Here is a 9,924-nt window from a genome sequence, read left to right as displayed (position 1 = left end):
CTGCTTTGTAAGAAGCTGCTACCCACAGAGCGAGTGTCCCTGCACCCAACCTAGCAAGACACTCCAGGACACTTGATCTTTCTGACTGCTAACAGACACAATGGGTGAACCAGTGCTCTAGAACCACCAGTTGCTGTTACCCCACCTCTGCATCCCCAGGTCACAGCCTCTCAAACTCCTCCAGGGCCCCTCCACCCAGAGGTCTGGTAGCCCATGTGCTTACTGAACCGTCTCTCTTGTTAAATCACTGGTGCCACCTCTGCCCCTATGTTCCAGGGTTCCGAGTCCTTTCCCCGATCAGTCTCCCCTGTTCTCTAGGTTCCCTCAGATCCCCCCTCTTGCCGCCTCCACCGCCTCATGCCCACATCAGCTAAACTGCAACAGCCATGTCTTCTCTGACTTCCAGATTCCAATGTGTCCTTCCAGTTCATTCTCCTGCTCTGGACAAAGATGCCCTCAAAAAGCACAGTCCCTCATCACCCCTTGATGAGATGTCACCCCTCATGACCCTCCCTGTGTGCTGGTTGCTGCAGGTGGGTCTCCTGGGAAGGAAGACCACGAGGAAGATTCGCTGGCAGAATGCTCTTTGGGGGAGTTCTCTCATAATCGGTCTCTATGGGTAGCAGATAAAGTAGAACCAGGCGGAGGGACAGATTGGACTTCAAAGCAAACCCCTCAAAGGCCTTTGCCTGCTTCTCCTGAAGGTCTGGAGCTGGAAAGGGCTATGTGTGCACAGGAGTGTGTGTGTGTTAAGATACATGTGTTCCCGTGAGTGCATGCATGAGTGTGTGCCGGTGCAACACACATGTTGTTTGTGGAGATCAGAGGTCAACATTGGGTGTCTTCTTCAATTGTTCCCCATTTAAGTTTGTTTTTATGTGTGTGTGTGTGTGTGTGTGTACGTGTGTGTGTGCGTGTGTGTGCACATGTGTGTGTGCGTGTGTGTGCACGTGTGTGTGCGTGTGTGCTCAGAAGCTCTACCATGTCTCTCATGTGGACATCGGAGGACAGCTTGTGGGTGTCCCTTCTCCCTCTTCACCATTTGGGTCCTGGGATCGATTCAGGCTGTCAGGCTTGGCAGCATGCCCCACCTCACCACTAAACCATCCCACTGACCTTCTACTTTATTTCTGGAGACCAGGTCTTTCACCAGACACAGAGTTCATTTGAACGAGCTGACTGACCAGGGAGTTCCGACTCTCCTGTCTTCACCTCCTTAGCGCTGGGATCACACACGACATATGTGCCTCTGCACCTGAATTTTACACAAATGTTGGGGTCCACACCCAGATGTTTTCAGGCTTGTACAGCAAGGACTTTTCATACTGAACCTTCTCTTCAGCCTCTAACTGACTTCTCACGACTGCCCCAAATTGAGGGAAGAGTCCTGGACCCCCACGCTTCTTACGAACCAGTTACCAGACACAAGAAAGGGAGGTAATGGTAGGGAGGGGAGTCAACCACTGGAAATCCCAGCAACTGAAGAAGGAAGGATTCAGCCTGGGGATGCAGAGGCATCTGGGCTGTACTCACGGTGACCACCATGTAAGTGCCAGGGGTTGAGCAGAAACTTGGAAAATCTATCGTGTGATGTACAAAATGCCTCGGCCTTCAGGCTAGGTCAGGTGTGATTTAGTACCCCAGGCTCTGTGAGATCTGCCCCAAACATCCTCCCCTCCTCCCTCACAGCCTTGTTTGCCACTTGCTCCCAACTGTCTAACAGTGGTGGCGGCGCTGTGCCTCTCACAGCTTCCCAGGCTCGGCGGGGCCATTTCACACCTCTCTGCCTTTGCTCGTGTTATTTCAACTCAGGGATGCCTCTAACTGGGAAAGAGAAATCCTCTCCTCCTCTATCAGCCAGCTCCCACTCTTCCGTCAATCCTGCCTCCCCTGGGAAGACTTCCGCTCATTCTTTCAAAGCTGAGGCTGCCGCATGCCCAGGACACAGTCACGGGGCACTGATCTGTCCGTGAGGGCCAGCACCTGGCTTCTTCCCAACTCACAGGGCAGGCCCTGGCTACTTGGTGTCTCTGGATGTGTTTGTACTAAGGTGGGATGTCTTAGAGAAAGGCACCCAGGAATAAGCCCACGGGTGGAGCCAGACAGCGTTGTGGTTGACATCATCCTTCTCCCTTTCCTTGCCGTCTCCACCACCATCATCGTCTTGCCAAACTGTTCTCTCTGAGTGCTGACTACGTCCCAGGCTCGGTGCCATGTGTGTTTCGAACACGCTTCCCGTCGGTCCGTATTTTATCCTCACCTTTAACAACCCTCTGAAGGCAGGCACTATTGTTATCACTGTTTTACAGGATGGAATGCAGAGGCTGGTTAGAGGGTGGGAAAGATCCAAGGACACCCTCCACCACACACGCTTGGGCAGCCAGCCACAGTGACCTCAGCCCTGCTGGGTCCCTCCCGCTTACATCACTGTCTGCTTGCCTAAATGATCTTCCATACAGGGTGGAGCCATATGAGCAGCTGCAAGATCTAGGAGGGGCCTTGGGAGGGGTGGGAAGACCACTTGGAACCACATCCAGCCTTCCAGACCTAACCAAGACAGGGTTTGATTCATCCACAATTACTTCATATTATACGTTGCATGTCTGCAAATCTGGAATCTGCCATCTCACAGAGAGGACTTGCGGAAGGTGTACCTCAGCTGGTGGAATGTTTGCTTAGCACGCACAACCCTGCACCACATAAAGTCAGGGGTGGCGGTATACCTTACCCTCCCAGCCTTCTAGAAGTGGAGGCAGGAAAATCACAAATTCAAGGCCATCCTTGGCTATCTACACATCAAGTTTATAGCCTGAGATTCATGAGACCTTGTCTCAAAAACAAACAAGCAAGTGAACCCCAAAGGGTAGACCTTTGCAAGAACACACGACCCATCCAGCAACAGCCAGCGCTGCAGCCTGGGGTCTGGGCTCCCTGCCAAGCTAACTGGCAGAAATGAGCAATCGGCGGGTGCTGAGCAGGGGTCTCCTCACTCAGAGGAGTGCGCATCCAAAAATTGACCGTAAGACTCAGAATCTTCCGGAGAAAATGGATCTTGAGACCCCAGGGGTGAGGCCTCTGACCCCAAGTCAGCCCCCACAGTCAGGTGGCTAACGGGAAACCCTGCTCTGTTTCCCCTGACTTATAAACTGCACAGTTAGTCAGGGGTGGACCTGAAATACTTTAGACTCCAAATCTGGCCACAGAGGCAACAGATGCACAAACGAGGGACAGCGGAGTCCGTGAGTGACTTCCGTCCACACTGAAATCAGGAGCCATTGTGCCAACTGTGTGGATTTTGGAGAAATGTCTGATTACTCGATTCTCAGTCTTCTTCTCCACACAATGGGAGTGCGAGCTATCACCTGGCAGGGTTGTCGCGCACACTCGGTGAGAAAAGCAATGAAGGCATTCAGTCGGGTCACGAGATCTGGGGCGAGAAGCTCTTAATGGCAGTTGCATTATTATTTCGTTTGGAGTGGACACAGATGGTGGATTCATCTGTGGTTCTGGTCCTCACTAGACAGGGCTGAGTCTTCTATGCCCCTGGAGCACAGCATGAATTGAGAAAGTATTCCATCTCTGAAGATGGAGGAAGGGACAGCTGTGACTGTCTTACGGATAAGAGGAGCAAAACCTGGGGGAGGCAGAAGATTTACTGAGGTCACCAGGAGTGTCAATGACAAATTGTGAAAAAGGACCTCACCCTGATCCTGAACCAAGCCCAGCAGAAAGACTTCGTCCCATAGTTTCCTGGGGTGAAAAGATGGTTCTACCAACTGCTGCCCTGCCTCTGCTTCAGCTGCCCCAGCCCCAGGCAAAGCCCCATGACCCCCGCTGCCTGTCTGAGGGGAAATCCTGCCTCAGGACAGGTGTGACTACTCCAAGATCCCAAAGCTACATTGGCTAGGCTGGACTGGGCCTATACCCCAGACTCAGAGACAGAGACACCAGCTCAGGAGAGTAAGCTCACTTGGGAAATTCTGGATGGGCAGACCCCTGGCAACAGTTGCTTGTCCCTGGACAGCCCTCAGTCTCAATAAGCATGAGGCCTCTGAGGGTCCAGAGAAGCCACGGGCTGGATTTGCACATCCCACGGGACCCTAACCTAGCACCTTCCTGGACCGTACCCCCCCCACAGCATCATGTGCCTGTAACCCCACACAACCCCACCCCACCCCCAAGGTGCCATTGCAAGTGCTGTCCTCTACCCACAAGCTGCCCTTGCCTTGTGCCTCTAATTCTTGCTCCTCTTTGGTTTCTCAGCAGGGTTCTCTGCTTCCCACGAAAGTCATCAGCTGCTGCCAGCTCTCGCGTCCCCAGCCTGGTGTTTCTCAGGGACCAGGTTACTCTAAGAGTCACTATGTCTGTGTCTCTGTCTTGCATCGGATAGAAGTCTCTAGAAGGCAGAAGTGAGCTCCGACACAAAGCAATAGTCCCCGATGCGTTAAAGCCTGACTACAAAGGATCTTTGCCTCCCTCCCTCCTTCCCCTCCTCCCCCAAAGACCGCCTGAACACCTACTACATGCCAGGCTGTAGGAAGAGAGTAAAGTCTTGTGTGAGTGTGCATTGTTTGTCACAGACAAGGCCATGTCAAGGACCAGTGCCTCAGTCCCAGGTGAGAGGCAAAGCCTCCCTTTGATGTGCGTGTGGATACAGATAATGTGGACAGGAAATGTCCACCATAGTTTTCCGTCCCCACCAAGATATGTGCAGCCTGAAGACCACTCCCCAACAGAGACTGCTCCTATGACATTAGCCAAGCCAGCCTCCTCTATCAGCTGTACACCCTAAACCCCGCCCCCTTGTTTTGTTTTGTTTTTTATATGCTATAAACCTGCCTCCCTGTTAGAGTGTTTATAATAACAGGCTGAGTTGCCAGGGTGCTGCAGCTTCCCTTCCTGAGGGTTTTTCTGTGTACATGTATCTATGTGTGCATGTAATTGTGTGTGCATGAATTCATGAGTCTACCCTTTCTTCATTTTCTTTGTGACCCCTAGGTTGCAGTTCCAGGACCCACGCCGTGGAAGGTCTCAACACCTGGCAACTGTTCTGGGTGTGGGAGTTGGAACGGTGATCAACAGAGTTCCTGCAACATGATCATCATTCCTCTAAGGGGAAGCGGAGGAGAGACCACAGAAACTATGAAAATCCTGACACATTTGGGTGGTAACAGACACTAGAAAGTATAGAGCATTGAGAGAACCCAGGGCTGCGGGCTCAGGTCTGCTCCCCATCCTCTCAGGCTGGGACGGGGACGCTGTGAGCAGGAAGCTCTCTGGTCCCTGGAAGCGCCAGACAGCCCCTGCCCACAGCACACTTCCTGGCTCTCCAGGAATTTGACTCAGCAACCGTTCTGAGGAGTCAGTTGTGAGCCCATCACAATAGATACCATTATGGAGGGCCTTTGGAGCCCCATGGGTGGAGATGACCTTCCCATTACAGAAGCCTCTGCCGTCTGAGCCTGACTAGTCTCCTCTGAAGGAGGGCCCAACGTCACACAGCCCACACAGCCCATCCATGGCCCAGCTAAAATTTGACTCCTGGGTCCCACTGTCTCCCTATCCTATAGCCTCCCTAAGACTTGGAGCGGCTTGTAAGCAGTCTGGTGGTGCAAAGAGTCAGGGTGTGTCTGGATAGCGAGGTGCTGATCCCAGGCAAGATTGCCTGAGTGGGGTGCACATTAGCCCCTCCTGAAGCTTGGAGGGGCCTGTCACACCAGGAGTCCTCTCTACCTCTCCATGACAACTGTGCCCTATGCCAAGATGGCCTATGAACCATGATAGGTTTGCTCTGAACTTGGGCATAGGTGAAGGCAGTTATGCACCCAGCACCCAACCTACCTGGCTGGAAGCCCAGGTCCAAGGCCAGGGCTGGGCTGAGGGCAGGGTTAGCTGCCAATCAGGGCATTAGATGAGGGTGGAGTCGAGGCTAGGGGATCATGGATTCATGCTGATACAGAATGACTCTGCAGTATTCCAGGTCTTTTCTCCCCAGAGGGCCATCTGCTGTTCCTGTTCTAGGGACACAAACAAGGAACTTTCGCCAAGGCCCAGCTACTCATCAGGCCTCTTCTTAGGCATTTTCTGGCCTCCTCTGCCAATGCAGAGTGGAAGGAGTTGCCACGTAGGCGGTCTGGCTTGTAAGTGCCTTCCTGTCCCTGTGTACCTGAAGGCTTGAACAACAGAATTGTGTTACCTTACTGTCCTGGAGGGCCAGGAGTCCAGGGCTCAGCAGGCTTGGTTTCTTGAGCCCTCGCTTCATGACATGTAGACGCCACCTTTACAGTTACATGGCTTTCAACACGTAGATCCACATGCAAATCTGCTCGCCCTAGGAGGACACCAGTAACACGGAAACAAGGCCCAGCCCGTTCAACTCATTGTCACTTGTACCTCTCCCCAGATAGTCGCGTTCCAAAATACTCTAGGACCTGTAAGAGAGACGGGGGGAGTCTGCCTATAACAATGAGAGACAGCCAGGCTTTGACCATGGGTCTTTTAGATTCCTCTTTGGTCCACCCCCTTTCCCTTGTACCCAAACACTGCTTGCTGGCCTGCACGCGTGTGTCAAACCCATACACGTGACTTCATCCACAGGTGTCTCAGGGTGAGCACCAGGACTGTGAGGCTTGGGGGTGGGGCATGCTCACACCAGGAGTCAGAAGGGCATGAACCTGACCTCCCCTCCACCCACTACCACCCTGCACGCCTGTCAAGTTGGGAGCGTAGGCCCCAGCCCCTCGCATTTATTCCAGCCCCTAGGCCTGGTCTGGACTCCAAATCCCACATAGTCCCTTTTCCTTCCTCCTGGTGGTCGTGCTAGCTTGTCCCCAAGCTCGGGGCCACCCAAGAGCGCAGAACTCCCATTAAACCTGGATATTTCTTGATTTGGCTTGATTGGAAGTTTTGTGTCTGCAGGGAGTTCGCGTTAGGAAATATTCCTAACAGTGTCCACTTCAGCAGTGTCGGGGTATGGTACCTTGACTGGGCAGAGGCCCATCATGCATGAGCCATTAGATAGCTGGGAAGCCCAGACTGGGGGCGGAGGGGGGGCAAGTGCAGAGAAGGCTTCTGTCCTTGGTCAGTGGAGACGTCTACGGATAATTGTAGCTCTTGTGCACATGTCTGGACGGCATGGCTTCTCTCCTACCGTCCTCAGCTCCTTGAGTGGTGAGGACCATCGTGGAGATTCAAAAGCTGCCAGGACTCCTCCTCTCTAAGAAGCATGGCCACAGTTTCCTGTCTTCGAAGAGTGAGTCTCACCTAAGTCAGCATGCAAAGTGGGAAGGCCAGACTGAAAAGGACCTGAGGAGCAGAGTTGTTTGTTAAGATTGTGCGGGGACTAGCCCTGAGCCAGGGAAGGGCACCCCCTCCTCTGCTCCCCAAGACTCCAGAGTCTTTGGTTCTATCAATCCAGGTCCCCTGGCCTGAGCAGAAAACTCTGCCTGCTGTGGCCTGGACGTCCTTCTTAACAAATTGATCCCAGGATACTGATTCTGAGGAAATTCTTTCACTGTCCTCGGGATTCCACAATGCCCTGGAGCACACACAAGCTATAGTGTCCCTGTTAGGAATATTTTCTAACATGAGCTCTCTGCTGACCCAAAATAATCCCAATCAAATCAAATCAGACCAAATTAAAAGATATCCAGGTTTAACTGGACTCCTACGCTCTCGGGTGGCCCCAAGGGAAACCAGAAAGCTGCCAACATGACCACCGGGGGAAAGAGGGAAAACCATGTGTTTATTTTTTGGGGGAGCAGTTTAAATAGCCTGGGGGAGTGATCTTGACCTTTTCTGGGGAGGGGTCAAGGTTCAGGAGACTGGGATTTACAGTCCTGCCCTACCATCCTCGCCTCTCCTCCCAATCATCTGATTGCCTCAGCTGAGCAAGCAACGGCCTTACTGTTTGAACAGACTCACAGTTGGCTTGTGTTCCTAGAGATAAGAACTGTTGGCCCAGGTCACCTACCATGTCTAGGGCACCCCAACCTGGAGTGCTTTGAACCAGGCTGGCAGCTAGCCCTCAGTCCACCTGCCCCTGGGGCCAGGCCAGCTCCCTGTGCTGTTGGCTGAAGGGCCTGATGCACCACCACCCATCAGTGAGGGTACAAGGAGAGTGGCTGGGTCTCCCCCAGACGACTTCCCTCCCTGACACTCTGAGAGAAGCCATTAAAGGTAGCCATTCTGATGTAGAAGGTTGGATCCAAAGCTTCCCGTTACTGCTCTGGAAGCCGAGGGAGGCAGCTAATGCTGTTTTGTCTGTTTCTCCCTCAGAAGAGGGGAGCAATAACTACGGGGTCCTCCTTGTGGGCCTGAGAAGACTAAGAATAGAATTATGTCATGTCTGCCGGGAGCTCCAGTTATGATGATAGGTGCTGACCACGTAAAACCTTAACTTCAAGCATCCCTGCACTCCCTTCCTTTCCCCCAAAGCTTCCATTTGTAAAATGGGTAGGAGTTCACCCCCAAGGTCACCGCAGGCCTCAGGTGTTGCCTCACCATGAAGTCTAGAAAATACTCCCCACATTCAGCCACTAGCAATGACGAGGACCACAGGTGCGGACAAGTATCCTTTCTCCTTTCCTGAGTGGCAGTTTCTCTCCCGCAGCTGCAAAGCACCATTTAGGGCTGCCAGGGTAGGGAGTTGCCTGCTTCGGCCACAGGCAGCTCACTAGCCCCTGGCAGGTCACTACCTTCTGTGGTTGGACTGGAACAACCTTCCTGTCAAATTCATCCTGGGATGCCAATGCTGGTCACGCTCTTCCACTACCTGGCAGGGTCCTGACTCTGGGCGGCAGGGTGCTCGAGTACCCACACAAGTGTAATAGTGCTCCTGCCTGCCCCTTGACCCCCTCCTCTCATTCCTCCCTCCCCTCTTCCCTTCAGGCTCCCAGTTTTAAGAACAGAACTTACTTGGCCTCCCAGCTCTTGCATCTTTAACTCGAAACGCTCGGATTTCGGTCTCTAGGACTAAAGGGATGGGACATTCTGTGAACTGGAAAGAGAAAAGGGACAGAGAGCATCCAAGGCACCACAGGTTCCAATCCCACTCAGTAGGAGCGGACACTGTCTGGGACTGGGACACTGTCTGTCCCTGAAGAGGGAAGTAGAGTAGACGGCAGGCAGGACCTTACATGGTGATCCTCGGGAATATGGGGGAATAGAGACCAGAAGAGGTGCTGGGAAGATTCTGATAGTCGGTGTTCCCCTGGGACCAGGACCCACTCAGAGGGCCCAGCATGGCCCAACAAAGATAACCGAGTGGGCCTCTGAGCAGAGAGGGAACACATCTGTAAACATGGAGGCTGCCCTGGGACTCTCAGGTCCAGCTGCCCACGGTGTGGATCTGTGTTTGCTCTCATGGGATGCAGAACCTTGCGTCCCTTTCTGCTTCAGCTTCCCACCTATGAAACCAGACAGCTCAGTGCTCCTTGCCGTGAACACTCGGGGTCAATGCCAGCAGCTGCGACACTTTGTGTAGCGCCCGGCTCAACGCGGACCCCCAAGGATTTCTAGACTCTTCTCACCACCGGGCTCCTGCTCACTGCCTTCCCGTTGCTCTGGAGTCAACTGGTGAGTGGGGTCACCCCTGTTATTCCACAAGATTTCCTAACCCTGCCTCTGTTACTGCTAAGACACCACCCAGTTGCTGCCATACCCAGGATTGTGTCGGGTTCCATATGATTCCAGGAGTCCCTTCTGCCACCTTGCAAGATAATAATTGTCTTCATTTTGCAGAAAAGGAAGCAGGTTTCAAACAGCTCCCCGGGAAAGTGGTGAAGCTGAGTGTCTGCCGCCGAAGAGCTGGGCCCACTCCCACCTCTTCCCCCATCAGGCTTCTCTGCCCAGGTTCCAGGACACGAGGTAGGAAAGAAACATAAGAGGATTGTACGGAGCAGCAGAAAGAGTGGGGGCCCTAGA

Source organism: Microtus pennsylvanicus, chromosome 18 (assembly GCF_037038515.1).
Source record: "Microtus pennsylvanicus isolate mMicPen1 chromosome 18, mMicPen1.hap1, whole genome shotgun sequence".
NCBI classification, from domain to species: domain Eukaryota; kingdom Metazoa; phylum Chordata; class Mammalia; order Rodentia; family Cricetidae; genus Microtus; species Microtus pennsylvanicus.
This window is presented reverse-complemented; position numbering follows the sequence as displayed.